This window comes from Colossoma macropomum, unplaced genomic scaffold, assembly GCF_904425465.1.
Source record: "Colossoma macropomum unplaced genomic scaffold, Colossoma_macropomum, whole genome shotgun sequence".
Classification (NCBI taxonomy): domain Eukaryota; kingdom Metazoa; phylum Chordata; class Actinopteri; order Characiformes; family Serrasalmidae; genus Colossoma; species Colossoma macropomum.
Genome location: NW_023494805.1, coordinates 20276743 through 20299431, shown reverse-complemented (window position 1 = coordinate 20299431; position 22689 = coordinate 20276743). Strand labels below are relative to the sequence as shown.

Below are 22689 nucleotides of genomic sequence, written 5' to 3'. Positions count from 1 at the left end.
TGAAAGACACAGTGGACTTACCATGTGCTTTTCTTCATAAATCCTCAGAAAATACGTAAAAGGAAGTCAAGTGACTTACTTAGTGTGATTTTGACACAACTCCTGGGGACAACAACTTTCATTATATATTTTATAATATTTATTTGGCATTTGTTTTGTTTATGTCTTTTTAATCATATATTTCATAGTCATGTATAGATTATTGCAGTTGGAAAAATGGAAAAAAAACATGTTTTTTACTTCAAAATATGGCACTCACCCCTTTACACATGACTGTGAGGGCAAGCACTTCTGTGGTGCTTGGAATTCTACATAATTGATTTTAAAACCAATATTGCTACATTGATGGCTCAAGAAGGTGTAATTGTTAAAATAACATTGTTTTATTTTTAAATATAAATAAATTGTAACCCTAACGTTTTCAAATGTTATATATCTGTAAATGTGAGGGACACAAAAATGGAACCTAGTTTGACATTCCTGGTCATCAGTATAACATCACCCATTACCATAACAAAATTAGATTTGAATGACAGAGGTGTAAGGAGTTTTTCTCTTTGTTCTCTTTCAAGGATGTGTACTTATTACCACTTAGAAAATAAATAAATTTTGTCCAAGAGTATTCAAAAAGGGGACACTGATGTTGGAAGTATTAGTAGATATAAGAATGTTAGAATTTGACATTTGTAAAAAGCCATCGAACTTGGTTGCTAGAAACAACCTTTGAAACAGATCACCAGGTTACATGACAAGTGTAATTTCTAGGTCATTACATTGCAGTGATTTTATGTTGTATTTCTTAGAAGTGTTTGGCACTAGTACTCTCTCTAAACCGCTCTTACAAACAAGCATCCACTAGATGGAGGCAGACGGCATGAACTAAATCCAGTCATGCTTTGAGCGCAGCTTGGAAGAAATCTGTTTCTAAATTGATCCAGGTTTCGGCATTGATTTAATAATGTTCAGTTCAGTGTAAGAGAATGTACATATTTATCAATAATTATTTTATTTGCATATGCAATTTCTAAGCTATTGGTTGTTACTGTCCACAAGGTTACAGCTGGTAAGGACCAAAATCATTAGAGCACAAACAAATACAATTTCTGATCGCAGAGGGTAAGCAAGGTAGGTCTCACATGTGCCACACTCCCATGACAAAGGACATTTTCTGGTGGGTTTTGTTGTTGTTATATAGTTATAGTATGTGTTACAACTTGGCTCTGTTTTATCATGTTCTATTCAGCTTTACCAGTGTGATTTACGTGTTCTCCCTTACTGTGTTGAGTTTCTCTTTTGGTGACCTTCCACCTGTTTCCCCCAAGCGTGAATCCCCTTGTCTGTTTCAATAAAAAGCAGTTTCCTTGAACCGGAAATGGCAGACTCTGGATCTTGTTCTGTGTGGAAGTGGGATTCTGCCGCCAAGTTTGAAGAAATTGTGCAGCGCATCAACAAACTCAAAGACAGGCGGCAAAGAGACACAGGCCGGAAGAAGGAGGTACCGCTTGCCCCCTCCTGGACAGGTCCAGCCAGCTGAGAGTGATGCGACTGGCTGGGAAAGATAGCAAAGGAAACAGTCTGGTGAGGCTCGACAGTGGAGCCTGGCTGGTGCTCAATGGCGAGGGTGTCTGCAAGCCATACTCCACTCAACAACAATAGGTTTTTACCCAGCATTATGGCTAGACAGGGACCATCACTGCGATACAGCTGTGTTTGGCACTGAATGAGAAAGCACTGTTTGTCAATCTGCCACCAGAACAACATGATGACCTTGTGGTGCTGACCATGGCCCTCTAGCAACTATACGGGTATGTGCTGTCGACGTTGTAGGTCAGGCGGCTGCTCTCAGTGAGCAGAGGCTAAAGGGAGAGTGGATAAGTATGTTGGCGGAGGAGCTGAGCACAGTGGTCCAACAGATATACCCAGCGTTTAAACAGGCTGTGCAGAAAGAGTTGGTGCTGGAACACTTCCTAAACGCATTGCTCCTGGAGAAGCTGAGACAGCATGCACAGCTTGCTACACTGACCTTCAAGTGGAGGCAGAGAGGGCAGAACTCATCCTTGTCATAGAGACTTCATGGTGAACAACACAGTGCTACCCTGTAGGGGAGCTTGAGGAGGAGACAACCTGCCTAGTCCATGAGTGAGTGGTGGCAGAGCAACTGTTGTACTGGTGGTGCACGAAGAGGGGACACTGCGCAAATGCCGTAAACCTGAGCTGGTGGGGAAAAGGAAGATTGGCTGCTGCCACAGACTTTTAGGTCTATTGCAGCATAGAAAAGGAAACAGCTCACTGACCTCACTGACACCGGCTCGTCAGTGTTGCTGCTATGACCAGGCACGCTCCACCAAGAGAAGCACACCTGCCAACTGAAAAGTGACAACCATCCAACTTAAGTCCCTTACTGGCAGCTGGGTTGACACAAGAGGGTGGAAGTGGCTCCTGGTCATGGTGGAGGGCCTGACCTGATTACATAAGCTGTGGCTTGCACCTTTACCGGATGCGTACTCAGTTTGGATTTCCTCAAGGCGGCTGGGGCCGTGCTTGACCTCAAGAAGGAAACACTGGGCTTGGAAACGAGACAAATGAAGCTGTTTGTGGCAGCCAGTGGCAGAGCCAAGGCAGATGGTCGGGGCTCTGTGGCAGCATGGCCTTCATTTCCTGAAGGGGAGGCCGCTGGCTCTGAAGGACCTGAGCATGTAGCTTCAGAGCCAGTTGGTGGATCACTGGGGGCGTGATGCGCTGGTAGGCTGAGGGCACAGAGGCTTTTTGTGGGTGAAGCTGCCAGTGCTGGAGGAGCTGAACAGTGGATGATGGACAAAACCGACACAGTGAGCTGTGAGGAGTTCCACCATGCCCAGGAGGAAAACAGAGCTCTCTTGGGCACATGGATGGCTCTAGGGGGGACGGAGACCTGGTTGGGCAGACAAGTCACAACTAAGGCACTTTCTGCCAGCTGGGACAGCCTACAGCTGCACGACAAGACGCTCTGCATGTTGGAGGAACCAGTGCCTGGTAAGCATGTGTGGCCACTGTGCACTTTGAGGTTCTACTGGCCGGGCTGACTCATGGACTGTCTTACAAATGTGGATCTGTATGTGCACTGCTGTGACCAGTGCACAGCAAAAAAAGGACCACTGCAGCTGTCGCAACCCCCTCTTCAGTCTCTCTGTTTTGGCGCACCAATGGAGAAGACGCCCGTGGAGTTGGTGCTCAGCTACCACTGTGTCAATGTCATGCGTGGGCCAGAATGCACTGCTACACCAAGGACACAGCCCTGAGAGAGGACTGGGGGCATCTGCTGCCTATGAGTGGGCACCCCGCAGCACTTGTGCTGGCCAGGCTGGTGGACAGGCCAGCAATTCAGCCGCAGACAGGCCGCAGCACAGGTGACACACGTCTGCTTGCCTCAGAGACTTTGTTCGGGCTGTGTGTGTTGTTGGGATGGCTGATCCTTGGGGGTTTTGTGGCGTCCGTTACAGGCGCTGCATTGCCATGTGAAGCTTGGGAAAGTATCTCTTTTGTGGCAATGCAAAGTATCTTTTACATGCGCCACACTACCAAGTTAAAAAGACATTTTGTGGTGGGTTTTGTTGTTGTTTAGTTGTAATATGTGCTACAAATTGGCTCTGTTTTATCCTGTTATTTTCAGCCTTTCTAACTTGTTTTAGGTGTTCACACTTGCTGTGTTGAGTTTCTCTTTTGGTGACCTTCCCCCTGTTTCCCCCATGAATGAGTCCCCATGTCTGTCTGTTTCAATAAAGAGCAGTTTCCTTCAGCCACAAATGGCAGACTCCAGCTCTTCTTCTCCACTAATGCTACAAGATGATGAAATAAGGTGAAATAAGGAAGATTATAAGATGATCTATATAGCTACATTGAATTACATTTTACTTATAACTTTAGGATTTTCAGTACAATTAAATGTAATACCACTACATCTTTTAACATTTTTCTGCCTATTACATGCTTTCTGCAATGTACTACTAAATTAAAGCCATCAATCAAAGAAAAGGACATCAATAAAAAAGGACATCAATCAGACAGAGGACATCAATGAAAAAGGACAATGAAGGGACAAAAGGGAACAGGTGTAAAAGACAAAAGACACAGAAAACATAGGAGATGAGGGTGGTATAGTCATAAGGGACAAGCAAGTCGTGGATAGGGTAGGTGAAAGACCTGAGCAAACAGATAAGTCTTGAGATGAGTTTTAAAGTTGGAAAATGTGATGGATTAAAGGTGCTGCTCTAGAAATGTTGGATCCTTGACTCAACAGATGTTATAGGGAGGACAGTAAGCAGACAAGAAAAGAAGATCTAAGAGTGTGTGAGGGTTAATTGACCAGAAGATCAGAAAATTTGGATAAAGAGAGATTTTTGCGGGTTTGAAATGTGAGAAGAAAGATTTTGAATTTAATATGTTCTTTCATGAGGAGCCAGTGAAGATTATACAGTACAGGTGTGATGTGCTGCCAGTACTGAGTGTTAGCAAGAGGTTGAGCAGCTTAGTTTTGCACAATCTGGAGCCTAGGGAGGGATCTGCAGAAAACTGCAATAATCCTGATGACTAGAAATTAAAGCATGGCACTATTCTTAAAGTAAAAGTAGAAAGTTTTGATGAAACAGCTAACCTGAGTATCAAATGAAAGAGTACTAAGACAATGGAAGAATAGGAATGTGAATAATAATAGGGACAGTTTTGGTGAGGCCAAATAAAATTCTTATCATATTCATTTTTTCAGTAAAAAGGCTTAGATGTGGGCCAGAAATAGAATTTAAACAGAATTTGTCTTAAAATAGATATGAGTGTCGCAGTGAAACAGTAAAAATTAAGATTGAGAGGTATAATGTGAGAGGTAGAATATTGATAATAAAGATCAAAGTACCGAGGACAGAACCTTGTGGGACACCCTGCGTTACAGAGTAATAAAATACTAATACAACAGAATGGCTCCAGCAATACCTAGATCAGGGGAAGGATAGACTGACACACTGTGTCAAAATATGATAATAAGAATATTAGTAGTAGTGGCAGTACTACTTATTTGGATTTATTCATATAGCACATTTCTTTCATAGAAATGCAGCTCAAGGCAAAATACACTTGAATGCTAAAGTGAATCAATAAGCTTTCTGTTATTTTACTTAACAGAATGTGCTTAATAGTTCTGAGAGCACAAAGAATTTCAAAGGTTTAAAGCATGTGACAACATAATATTAATAATAGAATAGAAGATTTTTTTATATGCCATCCAGCATATTGTGGCATTGCCGCAGAAGAAGATGCAGTCAATATTGCGCGTTCAGGCAAATGCTTTTTTATTTTAAGCAGACACTTCAACTGGCAATGACATACCCGGGCCAGCAACAACGTCAAAAACAACAGCAACAATGAGTGTCCTTTTTATAGGCCACACATGTGGGCCACTTCATCATAAAATGTCTTTAGTTAGGGGCTTTTGAAAAATGCACACTTCACTCTGTCAGAATTTGACTAGTTTTACCACAGAGCTAGAGAGTTCAAAGGATTAATGAATTAATTCAAAGTAAATGTATTAAACACTGTCATAGTCACTCTTTGTTGGTCCTTTTTACAGGTTATGAGTGCTGTAATCTTTTCATCCACGTTTCTTTAGTCTTTTTTATTTAACCTCCAATTTATGCCTCTGTATACCTCAAAGTTCAACCTCTTGCAGTGACATCATCAACCAAGACGAGAGCCACTGGCAGCCATACATCTGATTGTTTAACAGATGAGGTGTGATTTGGATTGTGAGCAGTTCTCTTTCCCTCTCTCTGATGCAGAAAGTTGTCAAAACAACAATCTGTGTCTTCTGCTATGTGAACTGTCTTGAACTTATGGGCATAACCGTCTAAGCATTTGCCCCATTGTCAGGAAATTGTGGGTTTTGTTGGCTCTTTTGTGTGTGAACAAATGTTGCACTGACACACAGCGGTCCAGGAGACATCTGAGCATCCAGTCCTCCAGTGACTTCTAGTCCACTAAAACAAAATGACTGTGTAAAAAGGACCGTATGTCCTACACATTTCATACGATTTAGAAAGATCTTAAAATTAAAGCTGACAGTATGCACTTTGCTAATCTAATAGAACACAAACCCAGGGTCACTTCAGAGAGCATCATCAAGAGACAATCAATAAAGCACAATAACAAATGGAACAATTGACAAAATCTCAGACAAACTACAATATATGAGGCAGAAGCTGGAAAATAATACTGACATAAGAGAAAAGTTTTCAGTTTAGTTGTCAAAGAAGAGATAGATGGAGAGCCTTGGCCAGAGTTTGAGGGCCACGCCACTATATGACCGGCCACCCAAGGACGAGAGTATGAGTGCGGTAAGCAGAAGTTTGTATTGGACACGATCAGAAACTAGTAGCCAGTGTTTCTGATAGAGAATGGAAGTGTACTGAATTTGACTAAAGCTTGCAGGAGTTAATGAAGGCATGAACCAGTGTTTTAGCATCTTTCATATTAAGTGGAGAGCAAGAGTAGGCAAAAATTATTAAGCACAGTGAACTGGGTGAGTGAACTTGTGGGGCTTGAATGTAAGTCAGGGATCAAATGTTACACCAAGATTGTGGCTTGCCAATCACACCAGCAATACTGATGCAAAATATTCTGGCATTTAGAGATTTAGAGGCAATTACCAAGGCTTTCTTCTGTCGTTCTGTTGGTCAGCATTCTTTCAGTCCTTTAATTGAGAAATGCTGTCAGGGTGTGGGGGTGGCAAATCAGTGGTAGAATTGCTACTAACATAAATCTAGGTGTTATCAGCAGAACAATGAAAACAGAGGCCATGGTAGCATAGGTGGCCAAGGCCAAGTCGCACTATTATAAAAAGGGACCAAGAACCGATCCCTTGAGTAAATGAGGCACAGGTGGATTTGTGTTTTCTAATCATAACTACACGCTGTGTAACAGTGAGCTGTGATATGAACCAAGCAAAAGCTGTGCCTTAAGTATCAATTGAGGAGAGACAGAAGTGTTACTATTCACAGTGTCAACAGCAGCACTAAGGTCAAGAAGAAGAATAATGTTAAGAGCATCAGCAGAAAGGAGGCCATTAACACCTGTGATGTAGACTATGACACCATTCTCCTACATAATACGCAACTGCTTCCTCTCTTACACACACGCACGTATTTGTTTAAAATGTTTAAACAAATTGTTTTTCTTGTTTATTTATGCTTTAAATTTAAAGTAAATAAGTAGTAAGTAATTGGTAGATTGCCACATTACTGTCATTACTGGCCAAAGCCATTGTATTCCATTTGTAGCAGACAGATATGAGTAATTTATATAAAAGATTGAAAAGTCTTTCACAAACAAAAAAAAGAAGCTGAGACAAGAAGTCTTACAACCCTCCCCAGGCTCCCCTATAAACAGCAGCGTAACACTGCACTCTACAAAGATGATACCAATTCCTTAAAACACAGTGAGGAACTGGTATGACATCTAGAGAATCCCAACATTTGGGCTAATTGAAACAGTTGTTGTACTGTATACATACTAAAAGCTCAATACCTTCATCTACAGTTTCACTGTTTGAAAAGGTGATAAAATGACAAAATATTATCTGCAGCACCTTGAACAAACCCCAAAAATCAATCTCTAGAAATTTCCCAATTAAATATGTAACAATGGAGTCTACAACATAAAAATTAATCAATAAGCTGTCCAGCCCTTACAACGAATAGTCTGAAGCTTTATGTCCAATATTATTTAGGAGGTGGAGCAGTTTGAAATAGGGAATATGGGGCTGAGGAATAAAGGATTATGGACATCAATAGGTGTAGCAGTTAAAGTCAGCCTGTACTGAATAGCTACTGAATCCATAATAAAATATAACAACACTGACAGTTTCTCCAGCCAAGAAAGTCAGATTCAGACACAGAGCACACTGTTTACATCACTCTGAAGAACTTTCCTGGTGCGACATACATGTGTTCCAAAAAAGTGAATAGTTGTGCATGAACTCACCTACATGCATTTGTGACAAGCACAGTTGATGACTGTAATGCTCTTTTTATTAGGCTTCCTAAACAAAAACAATACATACAACTTGTACAAAATATAGTAACACAGGCACAAATACATCTAAAATGTATCGCCCGTTTTGAAAAATAACAGCACTGGATATCTGGATACCTGGATATCTTTTCAGATGTTGGTTTTAAAGTTCTAAATAGTCTATTAAATACTGGACTTCTAAAAAAATACCCTCTATACATTACGGAGAAAGTGGAGATGACTTTTTCTTTTATTATGCTTCTAAACTGGAATTTAATTCCACCTTTTATTTATTTATTTATTTATTATTTATTTATTGTTTTAAACAACATTTTCAAAACATATCTCTTTAATGTAGCTTTTAATTAAAGTACCTTATTTGTGTTTATTTTTCATATATTATGTATATGATCTTATTTGACTCTTAATTTTCATTTATTCAGCTTTATTTTCTTTTTATTATTCTTATTAGTCAAATGCAGCTGAAATCAGTCCCAGGACACCTGTTAAACCATTAAAGTCCTTTACATTGTGATATCAACCCATCAGGAAAACGCTAAATACCGTTAGGGATTACAGGACACCACCAGGAACCTTTATTGGTTTCTATGTGTTTTTTTTTTTTTTTTGCAAGGATGGCATTTTGCTGCTGAGAATTTTGAAACATGACCTTACAATTTTAAACAAAATAGTCATTTCCATAGTTTGGTTACCCATAGACATTTTTATTCAGAATGGACCAAAGCACTGGCCTTCCAGTCAAAAGGTGAGCAGGTCAGCTGAGTGACCACAGCAGCCCGACGCTCCCTCTAGTGGTGGGCTAGTGAAGTGACGTTTGAGCCCTCCGACTCTCCGTACTAGATGCTGAGGAAAAAACCTGCTCCAGTGCTTTTTCATTCGCGCCTCCATCCTCCAGGCAAAAAGAAAGGAGGTCGATTACGGGCAGACGGAGATGTACGGCAGAGATCCTGACTCATTCTCGGAATATGGACCACGCTGAAGTGCTCTGAGCAACATGGAGGAATCCACATCTTCTGTCATTCGGCGAAACCGTTCCACGCCTGCGTATCTTGCGTATTGCTTCACGAAAGATGAAGTAACAGCCGTTGAAATGAGAAGGAAATAAAGGTGGCTGCCTGGCAACGATAACGTTTTCTTAACCTGCATATAATGTGCAGTTATTCCCTAAGTAATTGCTTCTATCTGCTCTCTGAAGCCCTTATTGTTGAAGTGACACTTCCCAAATAACAGGCAGCTCTACTAGTCGGCAGCTGAAGTGCATAAACAAAGAAATGCATCCTTAGAAGAAGATGATCCCTGGCTTGCTTTGCCATTAAGGTAAGACATTAACGTTGCAGTTTTCGGCGGTTGAATGCAAGCCTGATGTTTTTCCGAACAGACCACTTCACTTGCTCTTTGTTTTCTTTGTATTTAAAGCTATCTTTACAGCCTGCCATCTTGATTTAGGCGTAGAGAGATATAACCTAGCTGTTCCATATCATAACAGAGGCGATGGAAATTATCACAAAGCTAGCTTTAACTATTGATGTGACCAAAAAAGACACCGGGCGTAAAAATTGACATCAAGGAAACTGTTCTCCATTTGTTCATGCACACATTTCTGCTTGTGGACATTAAAAATCAAACAGCACCACACAATACATCTTCGGGCTGCTATTCTTTGTCACAGTTGCAGCGCCATGCGTGGCTTTGTGCTCTGTAGCTTTGGGTTAGTTTCCTCACCTCTGGCCTTTTGGGTTGTGTTCATTTAACCAGCGAGACTTTCTTCACTCTTCTTCACATTCTGTGTTACTGTAGCCTAGTCTGTGCTCTCTGCAGGACCTGTGTATTCACTGATGGCAGAATGAATTATTTAAATCTAGAACTCCATACTTATACACTAAATTAGTACCCTAGAAAGATTAGTGTTGGAACCAATATTCACGTAAAGTAGACATACGCCAAACTACACCCACTCAAAATCTGAAGTGTGTCCTGTTCAATCCCACGATTCCAACCGTGTGGAGGAATGTGGCTTCGGAGATGGTTGGTCAACTTTGGGAAGATGGCGGACATTCTTAATAACGAAACATATGAAATTAGTATAGTTTGTTAAAGTGGGCGGTTAAATGTGGTGTTGTGGTCTGTTTGAAAAGTTTTACACTCACTTAAATGCCGTACTGATACGTTTTAATTCTGTGTGTAATGTGTAACAGTACTCAGTTTCAGACCCAACCACAGTATTTGTCAAATAGTAAACAAACAGTACCAAGTTGCCATAATACATCAAAATCTAAAGTGTACAAACACCAGAAACTGTTCAGGCCTAGCTACAATTCGAGGGATGTGGCCTCTGGTCGGTGTCTCGAGAATCTGGTGTATATTCTCAATAAGAGAATGCGATTATTATGCCTTATTTATGTTGTAAACTTGTTAGGGCATATAACAATATGTATGTTTTTACACATTGTTCAATAAATGTTCAGTTTGAGCGTCATACATACATAATCGCTTTAAAGCAATTGTTTTTTTTCCACAGCTGTTAGTTTCACTGCGTATCGAAAGATAGGAACCAGGAAAACTAATCAGACAATTTGGCCACTTTAAGCTTTAAGACAATGAAGTTGACAATAAATCCAACAGCTAAAACCTCATGATCGTGACCGGCCTGTGGGATTTCATCTTCATGTGAATGCCAAAAGATAGCCTGTAGAATAGTAGGCCTTACGTTGCTTTTGCAGGCATGTATGATTTATGTGTTACACAGTCATGGTATTCATGATATAGCAGAGAAGTACCTGAGTGTGCAACACTACTACAGTCAAAACCCGAAGTGCATGAAACCTGGACACTGTTTAGTCCTTTTAGTCCAGATATACAAATGGGATACAGTTAATCAAGACCATCAGTAGCATCAGAATATGTTGGAACTAAACTTTGCAGGGGTCTTTGAATTTGCAGAGATTGACGTACCTTTGTCATTAGTAAACAGTATAACACTCTCGTCAGCCAATAGTCATCACTGAATTGCACATAGCATTTCCATCTTTAAATGGCAGTGTAGTATGAAAGTTCTGAAAGGTTTTATTCTCCTCAGGTTTCGTTTAAATATTTTATGTACCAATTTTGCCAGAACTCGCACTATTTCAGCCTTCTCCGTTATTAACAATACAGAATGTTTAAAATTTTTATTTTAGGATAAAATTCACTAATACCAAAATAAACTGACCACTTCATTGACTTCTTGTCTTTAAAACAGGTCACAGAAGAACACAAGTGACATTGATTTACATTATTTCACTGATTGATGAATAGTCTAAACAGTGTAAGTCTTGCACTGGTTCAATGTTAGTCAAATTATTTGAGGCAAATAACATTTTAGCACTAAGCTCATTTATTATGTTTGTTCCGCTGTTCTTTTGTCCGTGTGGTTCACCCAAGTAAGATGGGCAACAACATGGATACAGTTTACATGGTTACAGCTACTTTATATCTTACCCTCAGCCATAATTCTCCTTCATCCTTCTTAGCGTTTGGCTTCTTCTTAAGCTGTTAGTTGGAAGAAAATACTATATGGGAAGTAACGGTGTGTCTGTTGTTGTTTTCTGCACTGAATGCATTGTCCAACTTATGTAACATCCCTGTGGACACTGATTTGCTCTGTTTTCCCAACAGTGTTTATGTTGTTGTGGTATTGGCTCTGCTGCATAGCAACGATGAGGGAGCCAAACTCGAAGAAGGTGAAGGAGCTGAAAGTTGAAACGGAACTCTGTTGCTTTTCAGCATGTCTCATGCTCTTTTGGTGTAGTTGTTTTTGTTTGTTGTTGTCGTCGTCATCATCATCATCTTGTTTCACTCATTCGTTCACTCAAACATTCATCCGTCTTAAATGAATATCAGTGGACACCCGAGAGGCTCTCAAGTAGCTTGTCTAGTACTGAATATTGTGGTACATTGAAATAACAGTAGGGGCTCTGTCCACCACAGTTCTCTTAGGCTGAATGATTCTTCAGGCCTGCTAAAGCTTCTATGTCCCTTTCCTATTAAAAAGGCAGTGTTTTTGGTGGGACATGGCTCATGGTTACTGGGAAGTGAATGTAAGTAATTTCATTATGCAGTTCACTTTGGTTCATTTTTTTAAATTGTCATAATAAATATATACCTGCGCAAGCATAGTGTCTGTAACACTTATTACTACCGCATGGTGTAAGAGATGCAGAACATCTGTTTTTTTATTATGCCACCAATGTCAACAGGTTACAGGGTTCACACGGCCAGCTTGGAAGTGCTTTCAAGAAGCATCCCAGAAGCGGCACAGAATCTAGAGAATAGGCATTGAGCTTGTTTTCTCCACCTGCCGCCCATGGCATGGTACGATATTTTGAGCAACATTTGAATGAAGCAAAATGAAAACTGTATCCATGTTGTTGCACACCTTACTAATGAGATTAGAGCAGTGACGCTAGAGGAGTGTTGTGCATGTGAACTGTGCATGTTCTAGTGAGTTGTTTATTGTTGATGGTGGGTTGGTGTTACATTAGATGGCATAATAAAGAGAATGCCCATTCTGCCTATAATGCAATGCATTGTCATATCCCCACAATGCACATTATTGTATTTTTTGCATTGCTGTATCACAGTGTGACGATGAATTGTTGCATGAAGTGAAACAAAAAAAGAAAACCAAAGATGCAACATGCTTTTTTTAAAAAAAAATGCTCTTTTTATCGAACAACATGAAGTATCTGATTTGACTATCTATTTAGAAAAGGGATGTCTGTAGACCTTGTTTGCAAGGGGTGAGAATTTCCAGTATAAACTCGATGTACTGTTCCGCTGGGCAAACACTGCATGTGTGAATAGCAAATGTGTACAGGCTGTCTGTAGCAGCCACCCAGCCACATGTCACACTGCACTCATATCTTTCTGAGGTAGTATAGGTAAAAACAGGCCCAGGGTATAAAGAAAAGCTTTTCTTCTTTTCTTGTAGCTCTGGATTTGTGGTCATACAGCTGTGGAATATAAGGACGGGCACATTCATGGCTAGGACTTGTTGTCATGGGAACAGTGAGACCCTGAAACACAAAGGTGGACAGCTTTGTTTGGTGAAGTAGCTTTGTCCGAATATCTTTTTGCTTTGTTTAGGAGTCAGATTCAGGTTCAGGCGTCACCACCACTGTTTATGATATGAGCCTAAGCTATGTTCCGCCCATTCATGCAAGGCAGGATGTTCTGGGTTATAACCTAATTTTCAAGTTGTGTGGCTGTTTAAAGCGTGGCAGAGGGGATAATCGTGTTTAAGTGTACCCAGAAGCCTGGGCCTGTGGTAGTTCTGAAGGCTTCAGCTACAGCAGGATTGTGGCTATTGGCTCTGGACCCTCAGAGCAGCTGGAAATGAGGCAGGCTGTGGCTCTGTCTGAGCAGGGCTCTTTCAGGCTCTTTCAGGCCGGGAGGCCAGCCACAGAGCTCCTCTCTCCAAGTCTTCAAGATAATAAGGGCTGAGCGTTTAGAAGTAGGTTATGCTGTTTGAGCAATTTGCCTGGCTGACTAAAATCATTTTGATTAAACACTGCCTGGCAGGGGGATGGACATAGTCTGAAGCATAGTTTACGTTTTAATATTCTTAGAAACTTTGAAAAGGTTGCTGCCTGTATCTTGAACTTGTAACATTTGTCAGACAGCTCATGCTTGAGGGAGATTGGGTGTAAACTCTTGTGAAGATTAGCCTAAACTTTTGACATAAGAGATTATAATTTAAATTTAAAATACCACCTGTGAGCCTTGGCATTCATGTCTAGCAACTGAAAGCAAACCATTTGGGCATATCTCTGTTCCATGCCTGTCCCTCATAGCTGAATATCCCTGTTTGCACCAAACAGAAACCCTGCTGTGTCTCTGCAGATAGCCTAATCTCAAAATGATGACAAGATAGAGGTCAGACTCATGAGAGATTTGCACTACACTGCAAGTCACACGCTTAGCTGCAAAGACTGTATGTTAACAGTTGAAATCTCACTATTACTCTGCAGAGTAGACCTATGCATGCCTAAACTTCTTAAATGTGGCCAAATTATAAGACATGCATGTGTGTATGAATCTCTTTAGTAAACCACTGTTTTTATTAGTGTAACTACAATGCGGTGTAGCACAATATGCTGATATATGCTTTAAAGATTACCACAAGTAGTAACTTCACAGTGGCCTAGTGTCAGTTCAGCAAAAAATAAAATGTGCAGTTTTCATTTGATCCCAATTGTGGTCAGTCTGCACATTTTGTTAGTTGCAAAGCTAAAGAAGCAAATGTCAGACACCAAAAAAGTTTTGGCTGAATGACTACAATTGGGATCAGATGAAAAACTACATTTTATTTTTCGCTGAACTAAACAAACATTTAGTAAATAAATGTTTGGGGACTGAAGACACCAGTTGATCCAGTTGCAGAATTTTTTGTCATTCTTCTGTTATACCTGTCTTTAACTGGGCCGCCGTTCAGGGCCTTTGTTGTCGTATTTTGTCGTATGCTGTTGGTGTTATCATGTGGGAATAAGCCTGAGTGTTCTTAAAAAGCTGATCTCTAAAGGGCAGCGTATGTTGCTCCAAAATGTGTTCAACGTTAACGGTGCTTTCACAGATGTGCAAGCTACACACTAAAAGTGGATAAAGTCACACAGCGTGGCTGGCTACGTACAAGTTACTGTTGGGGTTGTGAAGCTAATAAAGTTCGAACTGCCCCTCCATTGCTTCAGTGTCAAACGCTGAGCAAAGCCTGCTCAATATTGTCCAAGGTGTGCCCGGAGTAAAATGAGCAGAATACTTTACAATACTGACAACTTTAATTCAGAGTTGTTCAGCATCATATTAAAGATGTGGGGGCTGAAGTTTGCTTCCTGTTCACCAGATTGTTTTACAGATTTTCCATTTGGCGCCAATGGGCGACATTGGAGACTGATGTTAGGAGGGCAAGCCATCTCAGTCAACTATATAGTAAGTATAAAACCTATATTTAGCAAATGACCTATATTTATCAAAGTATAAACAATGTCCTACCTTAGTGAAGTGCAAGACAGTGCCAACCGGGCACGGCATCAAATTCAGTGTGAGTGACCCGTTCAATATTCAGCACTCCAATGTCAGACAGTCTCTCCTGACTCAGTGTGTCTCATGTAGGTATTCAATCGACAAGCAAGAAAAGCAAGCAAGAAAAGTTCCTTTCGCTTGATGTGCTGCTTACTAGCATGGTCAGGAGCAATTTTATAACGTTACTGACGTTTACTAGTCTATCGCCTAGATCTGACGCTTTAAAAAGTGCAAAGCTGATTTCTTCTGATGCCATAGCATTGAAGAGGGACAGCTCTGCACTTGTCTCCTCTTTGGAAAATCCTTAGCGACAACAAATAAATGGCAGGTCCGCTTCAGTGTGTGTTCTAGACCTTAGAATGTTGTTCAGTCTTTCCTTAAACCAATCACGGATGGCAGCCAAGGCTGGCTGAGTTCATCTGACTTTTATTATTGCCCAACTGTCGCTTTAACAGAGATGATTTACATGTACCATGTAAAATATACTCCTTCATCTACTTTGAGAAGCCTAGGCCACTGGTGCCTTAGCAACATTCAGAATATCCTGTATCTTCTTCTAGGGTCTGGGATATGGTGTAAATAAGGAGCAAGAGCCTTCAGTTATGAGATCCTCTTGTGTGTGAACAAAAATCAATGATGCAGACAACAAAGCCCACTAGACAGGATGATGTTCTGACAAAAATCGAAGGCCTAAGTTGTGCTAAGGAAAAAAAGTTTGGATTGGCACTTGTGCGCATGCGGTGTAGCTGGGGATGTTGTGTCGTGACTGACATGTCAGTTTATGGGCGCTGACTTGTCAGTGATTCATTAGATTTTTCACAGTTCTTTGGGATTAAGCATGTGCCTAGTGTTTTGCCATTGCAAAATTAGTTGGCAAGCCTGTGATGGGTTGAGATTTTCTTTGTTTTTTAGTCTCTGGGCTCTGTTTTTGCAATGCTAAGTGGCTTGATGCAGCTGGCTCTGAGTGCTTTTTTTCCCCTCTCTCACAGACAGAATGATGGGTTGACTAAAAGCTGTTTGTTTTACAGAATCATGAAACGAAAAGCTGTTTTATGACCTGTGCCAGAGTGTCGCGTGAGGCTCAGCTTGAGTTGTGGCCAGTTTGAAGGCAAACATTACAAAGTATTAGCAAGAAAAATGGCACCATAAACTGTATTAGATACCATAATATGGCTGTGTCCAAGTAGTTTGTCAGGCTGGAAGACACAAACGTGCCAATAGTTTTGATTCGGTTGGGTCTGTCTCATATTTTCTTTTGCCAGACGTCAATATTCAAGCTAAACCGAATTCCCATGGACTTCCTTCTAACTCAATTTCATATTTGTTTGTCATGCTGGTATTCAGCTTCAGGGTTGTTAATATGACCCCAGCCATAGTTAGCACTCCATTTTCTTTTTTGACATGATTCCTATTAAATATGGTCTTTTTGCTATGAAAACCAAGTTACAGTCAGTTTTAAGTGGATTGAATTCTAGGTGTGGATGCCTGTGTGGTCTGAAAGATAACAGTGCACTGTTCTTCTCTCTTCTTTCTGCAGATTGAGAGGATTACTTCAAAATACATTTCAGATTAAGTTGGGTCAGGACAGGTGCAGGTTCAAGGAATAGTTCAGCAAAAATTCCTTGTACACTTAATGTAGTCGATCAGCCAAGACATGTTTGGTGTCCATGTATGGTTGCGTCTTTTAATTTTGCACAAGAGCTATGTGGCTACTGTAGCTAACAAGCAATGGAAGCGCTTAGGTCACCAATTAGCATGGTGAAAAATGCATGTCTAAATCATCACATAGTTGCTTTGAACATTGAGTTGTTAATCTCAAATAGACTTACTTATTTAGTTTTTCAAGTTTTGAGGTGGTTGCTACTTCTGATTTTTTTCCAATGTAATTTCGTCCATTTTTTTGCCAGGCTTTTCCTTGAATTCTGTTTAATGCTGTAAAAGTGGCAGTCTAGTCAAATAATGTGGGTAATTAGGAGAGTTGGGAGAATTCCCAGTGGGCTGGTGGCGTTTTGGGCCAGTTACTGTAAGCTAATGTATAAACTCAAGCATATAAGCACAAGAATGCTCAGACAGACTATAAATATTAGATCCAAATGTACAATTGTACATCCGTAGTAATTTAGGGGTTAAATCAGCAGACCCCACAAGTGGTGCAGCCCCAGTTCGCTGATTGTAACTGAGTCTTGTACCGTGGATAAAGATTAGATGAAGCTGAAATTAACTTCTTATTCTTATTTCCTGTTCCACCTTAAATAATGTTGCAGTTACATTCAGATGATTGTGTATTTTTTCATTTCATAATGTAAAGGATACAAAATCATGAATTCTGCCAAACTGATGAGGCATGCAGTGCTGTGCTATAGAATAATATTACAAATAACATGTTAAATGCTAGTTTTAGGCCATGCACCTTTTTATTTTCTTTAACTCTGGCCCTCTAGAGTTAAGGCCTGTAGGTACATAATACTTTTATTTTTTATGTATAATGATTTATTTTAATCTAATCTCTGCTTTTTCAATGTTTAGGTGGCCTTCAGTTCACTGTTTGCAGATTTTTAGCTTGAGCTGGATAGCTGCGGGGTCAGAAGCGCTAGCAGGTGTGTGTTTGTGTGAGAGTGCGTGTGGGATGTGTGCCAGCATGAGATGAGCAGTGGTGCTCCTGTGCGAGGCTGGTGCCCCTGTAATGAGGTGACGGTCAGGGGCCAGTGACACTAGCCTCTCTTCTCCTCACCTGCTGCCACGACTGCTTAGCTAGTCTGCAGTCTCCTAGTGCTCTAACAAGCTGTGGCATTGACCCACAGCTGGCTCCTCAGCTTCATGCTGGTCTGTGGTATCAGGCTAACCAGTTCAGTTTTTCATTTCACGCTTAAAACTTGAAGAGCAACTATGTTTAGTGGTTAAACAATCGCTTACATTCTTATTAAATGGTTGAAATGAGCTTGCTTATTTATATTAAAGGAATAGCTCAATTGGTGGTAATGTTGAGTGTTACTAATAACATAACTGACAATTAGCCAATTTGCATGATGGCATTTTTCATAATGCTAACATTTCATAAATGCTAATAGCATTATTGACTGAGGCGCTCCTTTACCTGTGGTATACGAGGCTGGTAAGTGGAGAAACCAGCTGTGAAATATTTGTGGACGAAGATTTGCTTTTAGCAGCATTTTTGTAAAGCATTTGTCTTAAAACACTCAATGAGTATTTTTATTTTCCAGGTCATTTCTCTTACCATAGACGTTCCGCTTAATAATGCAGGGTGTACAGGGATTTTGGGAAAAGGGAAAAGAGGACCTTGTTTGACACTGTCTGTTTTCTTTAAAAAAATACTGGAATGGAACAAAGCCCTGTATGCCAAACCCTGTATGTCCAAACTGGTAACGTTACAGGAGAAGGAAACAGTGTTATTAATTTGTAAATGAGATTTATGTAAAACTAGAGATTAATGTAAACATTTCTGTTGGTCTGTTCATCACAACACAAATGGAGATTTTTGCGCGTCAGTGGCGATATGTAAATTAAAGCATCAGTGTGCTTTATTGTTTTTTAGCATTAGGTGTAGTGAAGGTTGGGAGGGTTAGTTACTGTACAGATTCTGGATTGCCAGTTAAAAATGTCTTCTGAAACCTTATCAAAAGAATTATATTAAAGTAATGTAATTTGACAACTTTCCATTACTTTGAATTACTTATCTTTAAAAGTCATAAAATTAAGTAGAACAGAAAGAAAAACAATTTCCACAAGACATCTTAAAGTTTAAAGACATTTTAAACTGCACTGTTTTATAAAACAAAATGATACATTAAAGCTGACGTTTATTTTTATAATATTTATTTATTTTCATTTTGCTGTGTTATTTGTGCCGTGAAAACTTTCCTTTTTATTATAGTGATAGTGCAGAATTTCTTCATTCAGGAGCTGAAAGTGCTTTCGCAGACAGCTCGGATGCCTTGCAAAAAATTTGCAAAAATCAAGCAGAGCAGATAAAACAATGTTGTTTTTGAAAATTTGTGTTTTAATGTAATCCTGTTAATAATCACCCTAGTTTTGTCATGCATGTATAATCTGCCTTTTCTGTAACAGATTACAGTTATGTTTTTTTTATGCCCTGATTACATAACAGCGTCACATGTATTCTGTTAAAAACCAAGTCTGGGTGCAGTTACACATACAACGGGGTTCAAAAGTCTGATACTGTAGTGAAAATGCTTCTATTTTGCGTTATATTGTGACTTAATATAAAGTTTTTCATTAGAAATTCTATTAACATAAATTGAGTGAAAAATCGAATCTTTGAAATTTAACATGAGTTTCAGAATTTCTTAGTATTTAATGTATATCTCCCTTTTGCTGTAATGACAGTGCTCGAGCTGGCATAAACTCCACAAGTTTGTGCAAAAGCCTCTGATGACTAGTTGTCTGAACATGTGCTTCAAGGGAAGAGATAAAAATCTGACCTTTTTGTACAAAGGCCTCAACATGGCCACGCAATCAGTGATGTAGACAGAGTGTAGAAACTTGAATGGTTCTTCTTTGTTTTACATTTCTTTTGATATGCACAATATTGGCAGATTGGCAGATGTTTGCTTAAAATACCAAATTGGCGATTGGTCCATTTATTATGTTTTATCTGGCAGATCTGTTGCTTACATTGCAAGTTTGGTTAATAAAATTCTGGAGATATGCTGGTATACTTCATGTGTTCATTTAAACCACACAAGTGTGAGCTTTGGACTTAAAAACAAACAAAGCTAATCAGTTCCATCTTTTGCCCAATTTGTAGGGAAATTAGAATTGGAATTGGCCATAGAAGTTCATAATCGCTGCATCCCTACTTTTCTTTGTATCAAATTCTAAAACTTTTTGTTGTTTGTTTCCAGGTTTAAATGCAAAACATGTTCAGATTTCAATATAGTCTTGGACCCACTGTGGATGTTTATTGATAGTAATGAGTCTAAGTAATGCAAGGATTTAGATCTATATCTTCAGAGTTCATAAATTATTCAAACACAGTTTTGTGAATAGGCTAACTGTAAACAAGTGTATGTTTACATGTGCTCCTAAACAGTGTAATGTCTCCGATATTCTTATTTGGTGGGTTGCGTAAAAACAACTCTAAATCAAAACGTTGAACCCTTGAAAACTTAAGTAAAAAATCTTGGGACACTGTGGGAATTCTCTGCAGGGCTGACTTTGAGGGTAAATGGCAGTGAGGATCAGAAGTTGGCTTTAGGCCTATCCATCTGTGATCTCTCATATATACATACACACAGACACACCACACACACCCACAGTATTGGCTCAGTCAGCAGTGGATGGAGGCGAAGCAGGTCAAACCTTACAGGCTTGTTAATTTAACTTTAACTGCTAAATTAGCATACGCACTTCTGTTGCTTACACCACCCTTACAGTCCCTCTTCCTTAGATAGCAATTATCTGTCTCTTTAAGTGTAGTGCTATATGTCACATGCCTCTTGTAATCTGACATGGGTAATTTAAGCGACGTAACCCTAACTGCTCCAATGATAAGCCTCGAACCAGGCTCTGTAACGAACCGAGTGGTATCTGAAAAGCATCAGAGGGAAATCAAATCAGCCCTCTTCATTAATTTTTACACTCCCCACTGAGCATATAATAGAGCTAGTGGCGTTGGTGGAGTCTCTGATACGAGCGTGGCAGATCTGTTTGAGAGTTAGGTGACAGGCTCTTTAAAGATGCTCTTGCTTGGAGGGGCGTGGGCCTCGAAGTCAGAGTTTGATTGGACAGTGCCTTTAGTCTTAATTAGTTTTTCTCTCAAAGGAGCTGTTGCTTCATGTAGGGGTGGGTGATGTGATGATATGTTTGTGTAATAAATGATATGCTTTCCTGAGTATGTTGTGGCTATAGTCAGTATCTCTGATCACCGATTGTCAGCATGATCGGCTGCTAACCGATACCAATTGACCTAGATGGCACATTTAAAGGCGCAGAAGCGATTCTCAACAGCAAAACAAATACACCTTTCGCTTCAGTGCTAAAAGATCTTTGTGACCATAAAACCTTTTGTAAACATTGTGTGAACAAATGCCATGTTATAACGTTAGAGCGAACAGCAACACGGGAAGTGATGTAACTAACGTTAGCTAGCAAGGCTGTGGAGTTAGCAAGCTGTCACTACATTTGCTAGTGCAAAACTAACCACAAACATTAGCAAATGGGACAATACAACACTGACCCCTTGATTCTGTGAAACAATCAAAATAAGTTCTTGATACCCACCTGTCAAGCAGAAACAACTGTTCCTTTTTAATTCCTTTTCATGCCTTCAGCTTTTTTAACAGCTGTCAGCTTAAATGGTGTAATTGTAAACAATGCTAACTAATGTGTTGTAACTGCATACAAGCTGATTGGATGTCAGATGTATATGCCTTATTGTCTTATTTTATTATTTGTTTTTACCGATGATTTGTTTTATTTATTTTCTCCTGTTCCTTCCTTTTCTAGAAGTTAAAAAAATCTGTAAACTCATAGGGCCAGATGTACTTACCACAAAGTGTGCCTTCATGCTACTGCAGCATGCGCTCACAATTCACCCGAAATTAATGCTTTGAGGGCTCCAGACTAGCTTTTTCAGAACTGTCCTGAAAACAGTCCTGAAAAAACCTTTGTCAGCTGTCCCAAATTAAAAGCTGGCCATTTAAAGGTTTAAAATGCCTTTATATTACATTTCTCCTTTACATTGAACCACCATATTACAGATTCACAAAAGTGAAAAATGTCAGATAGCAATACACTCTTTTTATACAATATTTTTGTTGTCCCTGGGATAACAGGATGGTGTTAGTCTGGAGCCTTCCGTTTTATTTACTTAGGCTGCGGTTAGGACTACAAACTGCACAGAGGACCACCTGCTACGTTTAAAAGACACAGTGAACCTTTAACCAGCTCAAAACAATAGCGGTCTTAATAAATTTTCCTCATCAAATTTTAGTCCATCCTTGCATCGGTGGCTTGTATGGCTGGTTAGTAACATAAAATATTCAGGGTCAGGTCTTGTTTTTTGCCTGGAATACCAGCTTATTTATTTTTCTAACTTGTGGCATGAATGCTGAGTGAGCCAGGTTGCCCGTTTAGTAGTTTTGACTGCGTTACTACATGCACATCAGGTCAGTGTTTGGTTGCTTCTGATTAGCCGGACTCATCTACAGGTAACTCATTATTAGCCCAGATCTCCCCCTAAGACGTTGTTGTTAATCTCTCAGCTCTTTCTTTGAGACAATGGCACAAATTTACTGCTGGTTTTCTAAGGTGGGGAAAATGAGAGAATGCAAAACTGGTCATCGCAAATTATCCAGAATACCCAGAATATGTGCTGTTTGCTCCTGAAAGTGCTGCAAAAGACTTTTTCATATTCAGTTCAATTCAAGATTAATTTGTATAGCGCTTTTTAGAGTGGGCGTTGTCACAAAGCAGCTTTAGAGAAAATCTGGGTCTAAGCCCCAAGATGAGCAAGCAAAGTGTGACAGAGGCAAAAAGAATCTCTCCAAAAGCAAGAGGAACTGAAGAGCCAGAGGGTGAACCCATCCTCCTCTGATC

The 22689-nt window shown here is 39.9% G+C and overlaps 1 protein-coding gene across 1 annotated transcript in view; it reads left to right on the top strand.

Annotated features, from left to right (window-relative positions):
* Positions 1–8892: 8892 nt before the first annotated feature.
* Positions 8893–22689, top strand: part of b4galt2 (UDP-Gal:betaGlcNAc beta 1,4- galactosyltransferase, polypeptide 2) — a 160753-nt gene continuing 146956 nt past the window's right edge. Inside the window, exon 1 of the mRNA XM_036596602.1 lies at positions 8893–9372. The gene's annotated coding sequence lies outside the window, so the exon portion shown is untranslated. The remainder of the gene's footprint in view (positions 9373–22689) is intronic.